Genomic DNA, 17,444 nt, shown 5'->3' with positions numbered 1-17,444 from the left:
CGTCCTTCGCCGCCGGCGCCCCGCTCCGGCCGCCGCCATGTCGCCGGCGCTGCCGCCCTCTGCCGCCTCCGCCGGCGTCCTGCCCCGCCGTCGGCCCCGTCGGCCTCGAGCGCCGCCGGCCCCGCGGCGCCTCACCGTCTCCCGCGCGCCGCCCCTCGGCTCTACCCGCGCGACGCCCGTGGCTCCGCCCGCAGGCGCATCGCCGGCCGCCGCCCGCGCCCGTCGCGACCGCCCCGCCGTCTCCGGTCACCCACGCCGCCGCCGGAGCCCATTCCAGCCCCGGCCTCCTCCGCCCTCTCCGACTTCTCCGGCTGCCGCGCGCCCTGTCTCCGACGAGTTCTCCGACCACCTCGGCTTCCGTGCCCGCGCGCCAGATCCAGATCTAGAAGAAGAGGTTGACCCCGAAATTTTGCCCAAGTCCCCGTAATTTTGACATTACCATGCCATGTTCATCGCATCATATCTCTGCATCCGTAGCTCCGTTTTGTGTGTATAATATGTCAAATTGTTCGTCTCAATGAGTACTTCATTTCATTCCATTGCATCATGTTCGTTTTAGGTCAGCTTGATGCCTAAATCATCGTTGCAAGAGTCCTTCATAATGTTTTCTGCTGTCTGTTAACAGAACGAGCTCTTTTGTCATTTTTGCCATGATTGATGTGTGCATCCTATGAGGTTGATGTCTACATGTGTTTTGATCTATGCTATGTCTTCTTTACAGAGGTGCTTACCATGTATTTTTGTGATCAATGTGGTGACTAGCACAAGCATGCAAACTAGGCATCGTGATGTTACTGATTTTAGTCCCTGTTCTGCTGTTATTTTGATGCCATGTAAACATGATGCTACAGAGATATCCATGCATATTTTGAGATACTTCAGTAAGGATGTTTTGCACATATGGTTATGCTCTATCCATCCCTGCCCTTGGTTGCACTTATGGAGTATTCTAGCATGTCATTTTCGTGCTCTACTTTTGCTACCAAATGTTTCCTGGCAGATTGTTTACATGTTATTCAATTTTGCCAAGGTTGTTGTAGTTGATCCTTGCATGCTATGAACTTGTTCTTGCCTTGGATTGTTTCATAAACATGTCTTCTTGATGATGATATGCTTATCTTGTCATGCAATGACTTGTGGTGAGTGAATTGAGCTTGTTAAGTAGGGTACTTGATGTTGATGTTTTGCTAGGCTGAATCTGTTATTTTGTGATGCTATGTAAACCTGCTGCTACAAGTCATTCTATGCATAATCTGGATATGTTCACTAAATGTGTTTTGTTCTACATGTCATGCTCTATCCATCCATGACCCTGGTAGAATTTATAGCTTGCTTTAACTTGTTGTAATCTTGCTCCAAAGTTGCTTGATAATGTTGCTGTCAGCCTGTTAACATTAAGTTCAGTTGTTGTCATGATTGTTGCTAGTGTTCCATGCACCCTATGACCTTGCTCTTGCCATGCTTAACTTCACAAATATACCTTCTTACTGTTGGTTGTCATTCCATGCCATGTATTGCTCTGTGGTGAGTGGTACAAACTCATCTACATGGCTTCATAATTTTGTTTCTGCCATGTTTGAATCTATATTATAACTTGCTATGTTTACATGGGTGCCATCATATTTTCTGATCCTTTTTGGCTTATGATCACTAAGGGACTTGTGATCTATGCTTTGAGTAGAACCATGCCATGCCTTTGTTTGCCATTATAAGCTCCTGTAACATGTTGTTTGATAGCTCTAAACATTGCAACCTGATGTTATTTTCTGCAAAGTTTGAATTGTTATAACTTGCAATCTTACCATGTGTGTTTGAGCATGTTCTAGTGATTTCTGGAGTTAGCTCAGTGTTCATGTTTTGTTATGCTTTACCTGTACATCATGTCCATGCCTTTTGTTTTCATGTTGAGATGTTGTAGCTTGTTGTTTTGGTGCTTGCAAGATTCCTAGTTGCTGTTTTGGACAGATTGTTGCTATAACTTGTATAGTGTGTGTGGGTTGAACCGTTGCTCCGTTTTGAGTGTGCTCTATATGAAACTTGCTTGATTTTGCATGTAGTTTCATATTATCATGATGCATTCATGTTTTGAGGTGTTTGCTTGATGTTTGTATGCATTTCGCATCAATGCCATGTTTAACTTGTTTTGTTCATATCTTCGAAGCCGTAGCTCCGAACTAAATGAACCTTATATGTAACTTGACTAGAATCTCGTGTAGATCATCTTGTTGCATCTTAACTTGCTGTTTAACAACTTGAACATAATGTTTATTCAGATCTGGACCAATTTCGAAAAATGCATATGAGGACTTACCGAAATTGTTATATGTTGTTCCCGGCCTCATTTAAACTTGCCTTGATGTGTTGCTCTTGTTTGCATCATCTCTTTCCATGAGTAGCTTCATGTAGCTTTGTCATGCATCATGCTTGTTGTGCATCATGTCTTTTTCATGCGTGGTGTGTTTACTATGTTGTGTGTTTCTTCTCGATAGTTCCTGTTTCGTTGCGATCATGAGGATTCGTTCGTCTATGCTTGGTTCGGCTTCATCTGTTCGTCTTCTTCATGGACTCGTTCTTCTTCCTTGCGGGATTTCAGGCAAGATGACCGCTACCCTGGATCTCACTGCTATCATTGCTATGATAGTTGCTTCGTTCCATCGCTTTGCTGCGTTACCTATCTTATGCTCATCAAGCCTCCCAAATTGCCATGAACCTCTAACCTTTGACACCTTTCCCAGCAAACTGTTGCTTGGCTATGTTACCGCTTTGCTCAGCCCTCTTATAGCGTTGCTATTTGCAGGTGAAGTTGAAGATTACTCCATGGTGGACAAGATTTTGGTTGGGATATCACAATATCTCTTATATTATTAATGAATCTATATACTTGGTAAAGGGTGGAAGACTCGGCCTTTTGCCTGGTGTTTTGTTCCACTCTTGCCGCCCTAGTTTCCGTCATACCGGTGTTATGTTCCCGGATTTTGCGTTCCTTACGCGGTCGGGTGATTTATGGGACCCCCTCGACAGTTCGCTTTGAATAAAACTCCTCCAGCAAGGCCCAACCTTGGTTTTACCATTTGCCTCACCACCACCTATGCCTTTCCCTTGGGTCGGCCAACCCAAGGGTCATCTTTATTTTAGCCCCCCCCCCCCCGGGCCAGTGCTTGTCTAAGTGTTGGTCCGAACCGGGCAGACTGCGGGGCCATCTTTGGGCAACTCGAGGTCTGGTTTTACTCGTAGGCTGACATTCCGGTGTTGCCCTGAGAACGAGATATGTGCAGCTCCTATCGGGATTGTCGGAGCATCGGGCGGCTTTGCTGGTCTTGTTTTACCATTGTCGAAATGTCTTGTAAACCGGGATTCCGAGTCTGATCGGGTCTTCCTGGGAGAAGGTATATCATTCGATGATCGCGAGAGCTTATCATGGGCTAAGTTGGGACACCCCTGCAGGGTATAATCTTTCGAAAGCCGTGCATGCGGTTATAGGCAGATGGGAATTTGTTAATGTCCGGTTGTAGATAACTTGACACCAGATCCGAATTAAAACGCATCAACCGTGTGTGTAGCCGTGACGGTCTCTTCTCAGTGGAGTCCGGGAATTGAACATGGTTTCTGTGTTATGTTTGACGTAAGTAGGAGTTCAGGATCACCTCTTGATCATTGCTAGCTTCACGACCGTTCCTTTGCTCTCTTCTCGCTCTTATTTGCGTATGTTAGCCACCATACATGCTTAGTCGCTGCTGCAACCTCACCAGTTTACCCCTTCCTTTCCTATTAAGCTTTGCTAGTCTTGATACCCATGGTAATGGGATTGCTGAGTCCTCGTGGCTCACAGATTACTACAACAACAGTTGCAGGTACAGGTTATTCAATGATCATGACGCGAGAGCGATGTTTGCTTGTGTTGGAGTTCTTCTTCTGATTCTTCTTCGATCAGGGGATAGGTTCCAGGTCGGCAGCCTGGGCTAGCAGGGTGGATGTCGTTTGAGTTTCTGTTTGTGTTTCATCCGTAGTCGGATGATGCTCTTATGTATTGTGATGTTGTATTTGTGTGGCATTGTATGCCTCTTGTATGTATCCCCATCTATTATGCAATGTTGATGTAATGATATCCACCTTGCAAAAGCGTTTCAATATGCGGGTCTATCCTTGGTGGGAGCTTCGAGTTCCTTTTGGATAGGGTCGCATATTGGGCGTGACAGATCCGGACGTTGCACTTTGCGCCGAAAATAAAACCGTAGCACTAGCCCTGGAAGCATTATCCGAAGCTCTAGTAGCCGAAGAACTAACAACGCTGCGTGCCATCATGGACAGGGACAACATGATACTCGACAAGCGACCCAAGTCCACCTCATTTAAACCCGCAGACGAGATAGTCAAATTCCAGGTCCATCCAACGGACCCCACGAAGACAGCTTCCATCGGGACACAGTTGAGCCCCACAATGGATGCCGCACTACGAGACTTCCTACGCGAGAATTGGGACATTTTCACCTAGCACCGTTCGGACATGCCGGGCATCCCACGTAGACTAGCCGAACACAGCCTCAATATATTGAAAGGATATAGGCCTGTCAAACAGACTCTTAGGCTCTTCTCAGATCCCAAACGGCAAGGCATGGGAGAAGAGCTAGCCAAGCTACTTGAGGCCGGATTCATTAGATATATCAAGCATCCAGATTGGCTGGCAAATCTGGTAATGGTACCGAAGAAGGACAAATCCTGGCGCCTATGCGTCGACTTCAAAGACCTCAACAAGGCTTGCCCCAAGGATCCCTTCCCCCTCCCTCGCAGCGACCAAATCATTGACGCCACCGCAGGACACAACTCACTGTGTTTCCTCGACACATACTCTGGATACCATCAAATAAAGATGGCAGAGTCCGACCAAGCTGCAACGGCCTTCATAACGCCATATGGTCTTTTCTGCTTCAACAGTAGGCCTTTCGGGCTTAAAAATGCCGGCGCAACCTATCAATGCATGATTCAAACATGCCTGGAAAAGCAAATCGGCAAAACAGTGCAGGCATATGTGGATGACATGGTCATAAAAACAAGACACATCGAAACCCTAATAGACGACTTGAGGCTTACGTTCGATAACCTCCGAACATATGACATCAAGCTAAACCCAGAAAAATGTGTTTTTGGTGTACCATCTGGGAAGTTGCTCGACTTCATTGTTTCGAATAGAGGAATTGAAGCAAATCCGGCAAAAATCCGAGCTCTGTCGCAGTTGGCTATCCCAACAGACCTCAAGCATATCCAGAAACTAGCTGGATGCATGGCTGCCTTAAGCCGCTTTATCTCGCGATTAGGAGAAAAGGCATTACCTCTTTACCGCCTTCTTCGGCGCACCGAACACTTTGTGTGGATGGATGCAGCCGCGGCCGGACTGGACGAAATAAAAACCTTCTTGGCCAGTAATACAGTCCTAACTGCGCCAAATACTGGCGAACCTATGCTATTGTACATAGTCGCAACACATCAAGTTGTAAGCGCAGTGCTCGTCGTCGAACCAAAGGCTGATCGATACAAATTCCCGCTCCAGAAGCCGGTATATTACGTATCCACGGTACTCACCCCATGCAAATCCCGATACCCACACTATCAAAAGATAGCATACGCGGTCTTCATGGCATCCCGAAAGCTACGACACTACTTCCAGGAGTGTTCGATTACGATGGCCTCCGAAGTACCGCTCAACGACATAATGAACAATCGCGACGCTACAGGCCGGATTGCGAAATGGGCCATCGAGCTCCTTCCGTTCGACAAAACATACAAACCACGGCAGGCCATTAAGTCGCAAGTACTGGCTGAGTTTGTCGCCGAATGGACAGAAGTCGAACTCCCTAAAGAGTACGGTGCATACTCTAACTAGATCATGCACTTTGACGGCTCTAAAATGCTAGCCGGATTGGGAGCAGGTGTAGTCCTGACGTCTCCCACCAAAGACATGGTCCAATACATATTCCAAATATTATACACAGACTCCAACAACGCAGCCGAATACGAGGCTCTGTTGCATGGTCTTCGGATGGCACTCTCTATGGGCATTCAACGCCTCGAGGTGCGCGGGGATTCAAACCTTCCAATATCACAAATAAACGGAGACTTTGATACCAAGGATCCTAAAATGGCGGCCTACCATAATGCCATCCTCAAAATGCCAGCTTGGTTCGAGGGGCTCGAATTCCACCATGTGGCTCGAGAAAACAATCAAGCGGCGGATATCCTCGCCCGCATTGGCACTAAACGCGACCCTGTCCCACCTAACATATTCCTGGAAAGGCTGTTCAAGCCATCCGTGGTATGGGAAGGGGAGTCCAGCAACACTAGCACGGATCTGAATACACCCCCAGATTCCGAACCATCAGACATAATCGGAGGCTCCGCCACCAAAATAACACCTTCGGCCCACGAAATCATGGCTGTAATCGCCTCGTGGACTGAGCCTTTCTTGGCCTACCTAAACAGGCAGGAGCTCCCCAAGGACCAAAATGAAGCACGTTGCATCGTGCGGCATTCCAAATCCTACAAAGTCCATGAGGGGGAACTCTATAAGAAAAGTGCGACCGGAGTGCTCCAAAGATGCATCTCTGAAGAGGAAGGGCGGCAGCTCTTGGCTGAAATCCATGCCGGACTCGGCGGACACTACGCTGCGGCTCGGGCACTTGTCAGCAAGGCCTTCGGCACAGGCTTTTATTGTCCAACAGCCCGAGCAGACGGACAAGACCTTGTCCAACACTGCATCGGTTGCCAGCTCTTTGCCAATCAGAGCCACATGCCCCCTACCGCTCTCCAAACAATCCCCATCACTTGGCCCTTCGCGGTCTGGGGGCTGGATATGGTCGGACCCCTTAAGGGGGGAAGCCATAAGAAAAAATACTTATTGGTCATGCTGGACAAGTTCACCAAATGGACAGAAGCCAAACCAGTCAAAACGGCTGAATCCGGACCAGTGATAGAATTCATATCCGAGGTTGTACACAGATACGGCATCCCCCACGTCATCATCACTTACAATGGCTCAAACTTCACAATGATGAAGTGAAAACTTGGTGCGGCAACATGGGCATTAAGCTTGATTACGCATCCGTCTACCATCCCCAAACAAACAGCCAGGTCGAACGTGGAAACGGTCTCATCATGAGCGGCATCAAACCCAGATTAGTGCGATCCTTGACAGAATCGGACACGCACTGGGTCGAGGAGCTCGACTCCGTACTCTGGGGCTGCGGACCACGCCGAATCGCACCACCGGATACACACCATTTTTATGGTGTACGGCGCAGAAGCAGTACTACCCTGTGACATAATACATGAGTCGCCTCGTGTGCCCATGTACAAAGAGAAGGAAGCCGAGTTAGATCGGCAGGACAACTTAGATGCCCTGGAGGAGGAGCGCGACGTCGCAAAAGCCCGTTCCGCATTCTATCAGCAACAGGCTCGACGGTACCAAAGCAGAGAAGTGCGGGCCAAAACTTATAATATTGGAGAACTCGTTCTACGCCTACCAGAGAAGAAGAAGGACAAGCTCAAACTTAAGTGGGAGGGTCCCTTCGTTATTGATAAAGTTCTCACCGGAGGAGCGTACCGCCTACGTAATGCATCCGATAACAGACTCGAGCCGAACCTATGGAACACGGCCAGACTCCAGAGATTCTACGCCTAGCGCCGAACTCAGTGTTCGTCTCCTTACCCCCTCCTTTTTAATTATGTTCCTCCCTTTTTTCCTTTCTCGCCCTTTTTCCTTCTTCAGACAATGTACTCAATACAGTGCGGATGCTCGGATCACTCCGGCCGCACTACGTGTGTAAGACATACCTGGGGGCTTCCTATACGGAAGCTAAATATAATTACTTTAATGGCTTTTTGCCTATCACATATGTGTTCTTTTTCCATATGTGCCTTTTCTTCACCATTATATGCATCGATATGACTTAAGATGTGGCCATGCTGGGTTGCCTGGCTCTTGTGTTTATGCCCTACGTTCCCGTTAATTCGACTAGGGCATAAGGGGAGCACCTATACGATTGTTACTACCGGTTCAGCCGGATGTGTACATCAGACTGGGTGAAGCCGAAAGCTAGCGTTCTTAAGGGAATATTCGGTCGGTGAACAAAAGATTTTCCTTTCGTTTATTACAACGTCAATCCCCAGAAGTTTTGTATCCTGCGTCTCTGTTCGCAGTCCGGACATGTACATCGATGCATGAGTACCTAGGGAAAGGATCCCCCAATGGAACTATTCTCCCTGGAAGATGTTTCTTACTATCCATGTAATATAACATAGCTAGTTGGGTACTTGTCTGTTCAAGCACTTATGACCCCTACGCATGCTTTCCACGCATACCCCGGTTCTGCATAACTGAGCGGGTATTCGGATACACCCCGGACTATCGGATCCAAGGGTTGAAGCGAAAAAGTTCGCCCTGACAAATGATTTTTCATCCGGCTAGGGACTACATATGTCCATTGAATTACATAGTCACTTGGACTGACTATATTCTTCCTCTATACCGTCCAACATGCTATCTAGCTTGCAATCCTATTGGGAATACTTTGCGGCTAACGCTACCTGCTCATACACCAGACTAACGGGAATTTCTTGCCCATCTAGCCCTGCCTGTCCGACTTCGGCCATATGGTTTGGGTCAAGCTTGGTGTAGCATGTCTTCACCATGGCCCAGGCTTCTCTTGCACCTTGTCGGCAGGCTGACATCTTCCACAATCGGAAGCGCCGCCATGCTCCTTGGAGCATATCAACGAGCTCCCCCATGCCTTTTGGCAGGGAGGTGGATGGCCACAAGGCCTGGGCAATACCATGCATCACCTATTGAGCTCGCTCGTGCAGCTGTGAGAGGTCCTGCAGTAAATCACCTGCGGACGCGGGCATCTCCTCTTCAGGGCGGCTCGTCAACATACCTACAGATATAAACTCTTTTCAATATGCTTCCTTGCCGAGCTGTACTACAGTTCGTCTAGGCTCTTACCATAAATGCCGCGACAAAGCCTTTTGTTCTCCTTCATGGAGTCCGCCAGCTAAGCGCGAACATCTCCTAATTCGACGCCCAGCCGGACACTGTCATCTTGAAGATCGTTCTTCTCCTACCTAACTTGCATATGAACACGCTCGCCAGCTTTTAGCTGCCTTTGGAGATGTGACTCGCTCTCTCTCATGGTCTCCGGATTCTCCCCGAGATTGTCTGCAGAATTTTCTGTTAGACTTATCGAACAAGCCAATTACTAACTAGTACATTTCCATAAAATTTCTCTATTAAGACAAATGTTACCAGATGAGGCCTTTTGGGATTCCTCTAGTTTGGAAACCGCGGCCCTCAGCTGGGTCTTGCAATCCTCCAGGTTTTGAGACAATTGGGGATTCTTATCTACAAGGACCTGTGCATGAATTGATCCTTAAAACAGTTGTCCCAACCGTTTCAAGTCTCAGGGGCTACTCCTATACATGCTTATAAAATTTTCTTACCCGTATATCTTTGGCATACTGGACCGTCGCCCGGGCGAGCCCGCCTTGGGCAGCTCGGATTTATGCGTCTCCCAAATTGAAAGCATTAAATGCCTCTTCGCAATAAATGTTATTGCGAAGTACGGCCCGTCGGCGCCGGTGATTCATGGCACTCTCTACTTTGCAATTCATGGCGGAGAGCATATCCGCATCCTCTGTCAGAGGAAAATTCGGCATCGACCCCACGTCCGCTTCCTCTCTCGAAGCCGGTTCTGGAATCCGACTGGTGGAGGCGTGATTGGCAGGATCTCCAGATATAGTCCGGCTACTCCTCTTTCTGCCAGGACACAAAGGACGTTGTTACATTTCAAACACAATAATCACAGAGCAGGTTTTTACCATACCTCTGTAGCGGCGTTTCGGCCCTAACCGCCTTCCTCTTAAGCCTACCCGATCCGGACACCCTTTGCCGATGAGCCCCCAGGGGCTCGGCACCGCATTCCGATGGTCGTCTCTACAAAAATACGATATTTCAGGCATAAGGCATGGCATCAGAAAGGAGTCCTCTTCAAAGGATAGGGCTTTGGCTTTGCTTACACGTGATGCAGGTAGCAGTCCGGGATAGTCGGCGACAATAGCCACTGAGGCTCCATTGCAGCTCGCCTGATAACATGTCCCATTGACGAGATCCATAGTAATATCCGGGTCTTCTTCGAGTCCTGGATCGAAGGCCCTTCCTGGGTCCTCTGGCTGCGGGGAGGGGCTGGAGAATCCTTCTACGACCCTCCTCAGTTCCCTCTCAGAAATATCGAGGTAAATAATCATGACGAAGGACGCCAGAATGAATGAAGCGGGGGGAAGAGTGACGACTTACCCAGCTTGGGGGGTTGTACATAGAAAACCCATCCCACGGTTTAATATGAAGGAATTCTTCTTCTTCTCCTTTATACAAATCGGACAATATCCTCGCCAGAGCAGTGGTGGAGTCTGGACCCTTATGACCATAGCGGGTGGCATCATCTTCCCCGTTGTAGTGCCACATGGGCTTCCCCTAATATTGAAGCGGCTGCACTCCCCGCATTATGCATATTGCCATAACCTCGCCTATTGTCAGCCCTGATTTGGCCAGTATATTTATCATGCTCATCAGGAAGTGTACTTCTCTGGTATTGTCCTCTTGGGGGCCTTGAGGGCGCCAACTTTGGCGTGCCTTCAGCGGGGCATTACTGAACTCCGGGAGACTAGTCCGGACTGGATCCGGAAGGGAACATCATCAACATAAAACCACTCCGAGGGCTAGTTCTCATGTGCCTTCTTGGGAGTACCGGACAGGTATCCGGTCTCGGCGACGTGCCATACTTCAGCTCCGCCCACTTGACATATGGATTCCCCTTGGTTGCGCTGGGACGAGGCAGAACAACTTCTTCCATAAACCAAAGTGAGCCTCGCAGCCCAGAAATAGTTCACAAAGGGCAACGTATCCTGCTATATGCAGCACGGAGGTAGGGGTGAAGTTGTTGAACTGGAGGCCGTAGAACTCCAAAAGCCCACGAAGGAATGGGTGGATTGGAAACCCGACGCCTCTTAGAAGATGCGGGATGAGGCATATTCTCTCCCCTGGGGATGGGTTAGGAGATCTCTCCGCTTGCTCCCCGCCATTATCGATGGCTAGTCCGGCTCAGACGGGGACCATGAACGCCGATGGAAGAAACCCTTGGGTCTGTAACTCTATAAAAGGACTTTGAGGAACTGAACATTTTTCCCAGTCGCCTGGCTTGGAGCGAAGGGAACGAGAAGAAGAGTTGTGGCGACCGGCCATGTTGGAATGGTTTTTTCCGGAGCGCTCTGTTGGATGCTTGCTCGAGGGAAGAGGGTGAGGTTTGGATCTGAGGATCCCTGTCCCTTCAAATAGACGGTTTGCCTGCAGGACCCAGGTGGGGCGAATGCAAAAATGCCCCAGCTCCTCGTATTCGCTCGACACATGGAGATGGCCATTATTGAAGCATAGAAGCCGAGGAATGCGACATTGATATGAATCCGGACACTGTTCATCGCGCGACTCAGTGATGTAGAACCACCCCGATTGCCACCCCTTCACGGTCTCCGCAAAGGAGCCTTCGTGCCAGGTGACGCTGGGCATCTTGCCCACCATAGCGACACCAAACTCCGCCTGTTGGCCGACCACTATCTTCGGCTTCACGTTGAAGATCTTTAGCCACAGGTCAAAGTGGGGCCTGATACAGAGAAAAGCCTCGCACACGACGATAAACGCCGAGATGTTGAGGATGAAGTTAGGGGCCAGATCGTGAAAATCCATCCCGTAATAGAACAAGAGCCCGCGGACAAATGGTTGGAGGGGGAATCCCAGACCGCGGACAAAGTGGGCAAGGAACACGACCCTCTCGTGGGGTCCCGGAGTCGGAATGATCTGCCTTGCGTCCGGGAGCCGGTGCGCAATATCTGCGGCCAAGTATCCGTCCCCCGGAGCTTCGTAATGTCCTGCTCCTTGACGGAGGAGGCCACCCACTTGCCTCCCGCTCCGGACATGTTTGGCTGTGCGGAAAAGGTGAGAACTGGTGCGCTGGAGCTCGAGCGTGCGAGAATGGATGAGCGAAGAAGGAAGTAGGCGTGGATGAATGAGGAGAATCCTTATCTCTTTATAAAGGCGGTAGAAACTGTGCGCCTCCCCACTTGCCCGTTAAGATTGCTTATTTCCCAAGCGCCACGATTGATGGCACGGTTGGGTTACCCATACCCATATTGATGAGAATCCCGTGATGAGGGGACACGATCTCTGCTTCGACAAGACGTGTCAAGAAAACCGCCTCGCATTACGTGCGGTAGCTGGTTGTGAAAAACGGTTCGAATAATGACCGAACAATGGCGTGACTTCATGCTATAAAAAGCTGTCATCAGATTAGATTTGTGGAATATTATACTCTCTACGATGGAATGTGGAAATTTGTTTTGCAGAGCCGAACACGATCCTTGTGTTCTAATTCTTGTATGGAGTGTTCGGAGAAGGAACCCGCCTTGCAATGCTGAAGACAATTTGCGTGTCGGATTCATCGTCATTGAAGCCTGGTTCAGGGGCTACTGAGGGAGTCCTCGATTAAGGGGTCCTTAGACAGCCGGACTATATACTTTGGCCGGACTGTTGGACTATGAAGATACAAGATTGAAGACTTTGTATCGTGTCCGGATGGGACTCTCGTTTGCGTCTAAGGCAACCTTGGATATTCGGATATGTAGATTTCCTTCTGTGTAACCGACTCTGTGTAACCCTAGCCCCCTCCGGTGTCTACATAAACTGGAGGGTTTAGTACGTAGGACAACAACAATCATAATCATAGGCTAGCTTCTAGGGTTTAGCCTCTACGATCTCGTGGTAGATCAACTATTGTAATACTCATATCATCAAGATCAATCAAGTAGGAAGTGGGGTATTACCTCCATCGAGAGGGCCCGAACATGGGTAAAACATCGTGTCCCCTGCCTCCTATTACCATTAGCCTTAGACGCACAGTTCGGGACCCCCTACCCGAGATCAGCCGGTTTTGACACCGATAGCAAGGGCGACGACCGCGGAAAGCACCTTGCAGATGGTGGCCAGCGGCTTGGGGGCAGGGGAGCTCGAGATCAGCCACAACGGAGGCGATTTGGCGCACCGGTGTAGCTCGGAGGCGGAGCCAGACGTCTCGGAGGCACTCCGGCATGGGTGGAACCCAGCGGCGGAGGCGGGAGGGCGTGGCCTGTAGAGTCCGAGTCGATCTCCCCGTCTTGTGCTTGTCATCCTGGTCGTTGTTGGTTTGACCATCCCCAATCTGTGTCCTCCAAGTTGTGGCCTTCCTTTTTCTTTTCTCTTTTGATTAACAAACAGATGGCTTTATGTGACACAATAGCTAGGACTTTTCTTGAGGGAAACAATATCTAGAACTTTCATATTACTTACAACCACGTAGCAGATCGTCTTTTGGATTCCTTCAAACAAGTAGTAGAAACAGTGATCTATCAAATCCCCTGGTCAGTTGATGTCGCCTTTAGAACTTTAACCAGTGAAAGTTGTATGGCAACGTAACTGGATAGGTCTCAAACTTCCGTGATATGGGAAAAATAGAAGGATTCGGTTACCCGGACAGACTGCTTGGCCGCACGCAGAAAAACCACAACAGAGAGTTAGACTCGTTGGACCGCTTAGCGATGCATGCCGGGATGCACGTAATCCCAATCTTCTCAATCTAAAATTTCATCAATAAAAAACTTTCTTCTTGCCCATGAGTTGTAGCAGATGAACGATGACCTTGATAAGTCACCCAAAGCAGCCATCGAAATTTCGGTCTCAATCTTGGTGGGACCCCATGGTGCGTCCAGTGGCTGCTTAGCACGCAACCCTAAAATCCTCATAATCTTAATTTCGTACTTGCTATTCGGATTGCTTCTCGATGACTGAAATCTTTTTGAAACCTTTGTTCATCCGGCACATTATGAGCTTCTCATTCCCTAGAAAAAATCCCTTCAAGAACTCAACAACACCATGCGCAGGCCCCATGGTGGGTTCCAACTGTCGTGGAATTGTCACGGCAGATGTCCTAGTGTGAGGACTTAGTCATGAGGCCAACGCATCTATGTGGTAGCTTGAGAGGGGTTGATCGGGAGAGACGCAACACACAAGACAAGGATTTAGACAGCTTCGGGCCCCGGGAAACTTCGTCCCGTAAAAGCCCTACATAATGTTTGTGGCTAAGTCTCATTATGCTCATGACGGAGACGCCGCATAACCGGCTCTCCTCTAGTTGTGTCTAGCCTTAGCGATTATTTCCTTGCTTGTCCCTCTTGGGTGCCCTGCCCCTCCTTACATAAGTAGAAGGGGCGGGTTACATGACTAGTCCTAGTAGGATTAGGATTAGTCTATTACCAATGGAGTCCTAATCTTACTTCCTTCGTAAGGGAATATTCCTTACGCTTTCCTCTTAATCCGGCCCATCATAACATAAGCCGGCCTTCTGGGCCTTGGGCCTAGTGTTCTATCTGACCCGCCATCGGGGCCACTAGTGAGTGGCCAGGCATACGAGTCGTCAGACCAGTGAGCTGTCGGACTCATAAATCATAAATCCTTTGGCGGGTTATGAATGAAACGCCAGGTCCGGCCTGGTCATACTACCGGTCGGGTCATACCGTGGGGTATATCCCCGACAACCATGCTGGCTTTCCACCTCTTCTTACAGAGATGCTCACCAAAGCCTTTGGCTATAATGCTAGCCCCGACTACCTGGTGTTCCGATCGGCACCCGTCCCTCACCTTCACCGCTATGATGCAAGAGTGCACAACAGCCCAGGCCACGCAGTAGATGGTCAGACTTTGGTTTTTCAGGGTAGAGCCATGCCTACCACTAATTTGGACATTCAGGCCGCTGCCGTGGAGGCTATCCTATACCTCCGAACCAAGTTCCCACAAGTGGCAACGAGGCGGGAGTTCTGCTTTTTCCTCGTTGTGACAGAACCAGGAATTAAGCCTTCTCCCACTGCCCTAGGATATGACCCTGCAATCGCTCGCCTGGTGCAATATATCACTGCCCAGGGGATGCTGATTGCCAAGATTCTTGCCGAGTTTAGAACCATGGACAATGATGCTATACGAATTGTCAGGGAAGCTTATCTTGAGGCTCATAAATTTGCATCTCGAGCCGTTTGCCAACGCTGTCCGAACCAGTGCTACCCTCTCAGCGTGTGTTGTGGCCCAAGCCAAACATCGTCAGCCTCGATAAGGCTCTTCTCCGGATCCACCAACAGCATTTTCTTAGATCAATTTCAGCCACACCTCCAGCAGTAGAGCCTCAACCCATAGTAGTGTCGGACGATGAAGATGAAGATTGGCTCAGTCTTCGTCTTCCAGGAGAGCCCCAGCAAGGCCAGTCCTCTGCATGACCTTAGTCACGCAGCCAAGTGTTTTCTACGAGTAGGTTGGTCTGTCGGTTCCTCCTCGATATGAGTATAGAACCATGTATCCCAGAGTGAGTAGTTTTGTTGAGCGCGTAGCTGGTTCATGCTTGTTGTATGCTGGTATTGTTGTAATCCGTATGCGGTATGTTTTCATGCTTTTATTTTTATGTTTTTTTTTGTTTGTCTCTTTGTCAAGCAGAAATGTTTGATAGGGTTGGCAATGTGCTGCTAACAAGATTTTAATCAATAGAACACATACACTGAAAACAACATTGACTCGTTCTCAGTCTCTAATAAAACTAGGTGATACCCCGTGCGTTGCTGCGATAAAATATGCTATGAATTTTCTTTAGAAAGTAAATAACAGGTTAATATATATTATCAAATTAAATGGATAGCTCAAGGTTATGGATGGCAGCAACAAAGATAAAGTGGCAACCCAATATAGAGCCGCTTTGATGTGCAAAAATAGCAGCGGTAGTATGCCATTGTTGTTTGGTTCTCATGTCAGAGTGTGCAAATAACAAAGACCAATATGATCTAACAGAGAGGTATTACAATGTATATTACACAGTGAAAGCCATTGGGAGGCTAATGTAGTGAGATGGATATGCCTTGGTGTAAATCCAATCCTTTAAGATTACATGTGCGAGACCAAAAGAAGGAAAAAAATGGTGAGAAAATTTAGGAAGTCATCACCACCTAGACCAAAAAATACGGAAAACCACGTAATAATAAATAATGTAAAATAAGAACTATATTCAATTTACATTTAATTAAACAAATTTTGTTAATTGGAAGATCTATATTACCCACCAAGTTCATTGACCAGCTGTACGTAGTTGTGACCTTCAGAACCAATTAAGTACGAGAAATATGTGTTAAAATGCAAAAAATATTTAAGCGCTCGTGGTTTAGCTGCTAAGTGGCGGCTAAGTGTAAGTATCCTACGGAATAGTTCTTTTGCCGTTATGCCGCATTTTCCATGGTCTACGTTCCATTCCTACACACAAGAGTTGATTCAAAACAACATAGGATTGTATAACCCGTCCGGCCTGCAAAGTTTAATCACGAAAGAAGATAGACAAGTTGAATGTTCAGCGTGAGAACAAATGCAACAAATATGCATAAACTGGAATTCTTAAGGCATAAATGACGGCGAGATAGAAAACAGATGCTGCTCCAGGTGAGATCTGGAGATGGCCACCAATACACCTGCGGTCGGAAGCAATTCTTCAAAATTATCCAATACACTTGCGTCTGTAGCAATCCTTCAAAATTAAGAAACATGCAGGCCAACCTTTTTCCCCCTCAAAAGTCATGGAGAGGCTTCACTATTTTCATTTATAAATAAGAATGTTATCTTGTCGGCTTCATAAGTTGAAAATGCTGACAGAGATAGCCATATATATGGAGATAAAAAGGGTTAATTAACGTGATGACTGAAGTTAAGACATTTGGCAAAACTGAAATCGTGTTCACATCTACTGGATGCTAGACCGTCTCTACTCTTACCTGTCAAATATACACTTTTGCAATGGGGAAGTAAATAGTTCTATAAATGGGACTGCTAAATAACGCATTACTTGAAATAAGAAAAACACCTTTTAAATATTTCACGTATTTACATAACAGAGAGAAAAAACCATCACTGACCAAAAAAATAGTTCTTGTCCAATTTCTAGTTGGGATCATAAAGCACATGCTGCATCCTAACATTAATCTAGGCGGACTAAATATTCACTTGGCATACAGTGCAATCATGATAGCAATATTCATTCTACATAAGACATGGAGCAGTATGGCCACAAGCGCTCCAGCTATTCTCACAATACATAATCAATTAATGTAGTAGCTCATACCTGACGCTTTTATTCAACTATTTGTGATGCCTGATCTACAAACGCACACAATCTTATCGTAAGAATTTATATATAAGGAAATCATTGCCCCATATACGATATAAAACCATTAAATGAAAATTTGCGGAACATGCATGGTAAATTAATTTGGCTGCATCTGTAGCTATCGCATGTCGG

This window comes from Triticum dicoccoides, chromosome 3B (genome assembly GCF_002162155.2).
Source record: "Triticum dicoccoides isolate Atlit2015 ecotype Zavitan chromosome 3B, WEW_v2.0, whole genome shotgun sequence".
Taxonomy (NCBI): Eukaryota; Viridiplantae; Streptophyta; class Magnoliopsida; order Poales; family Poaceae; genus Triticum; species Triticum dicoccoides.
This window is presented reverse-complemented; position numbering follows the sequence as displayed.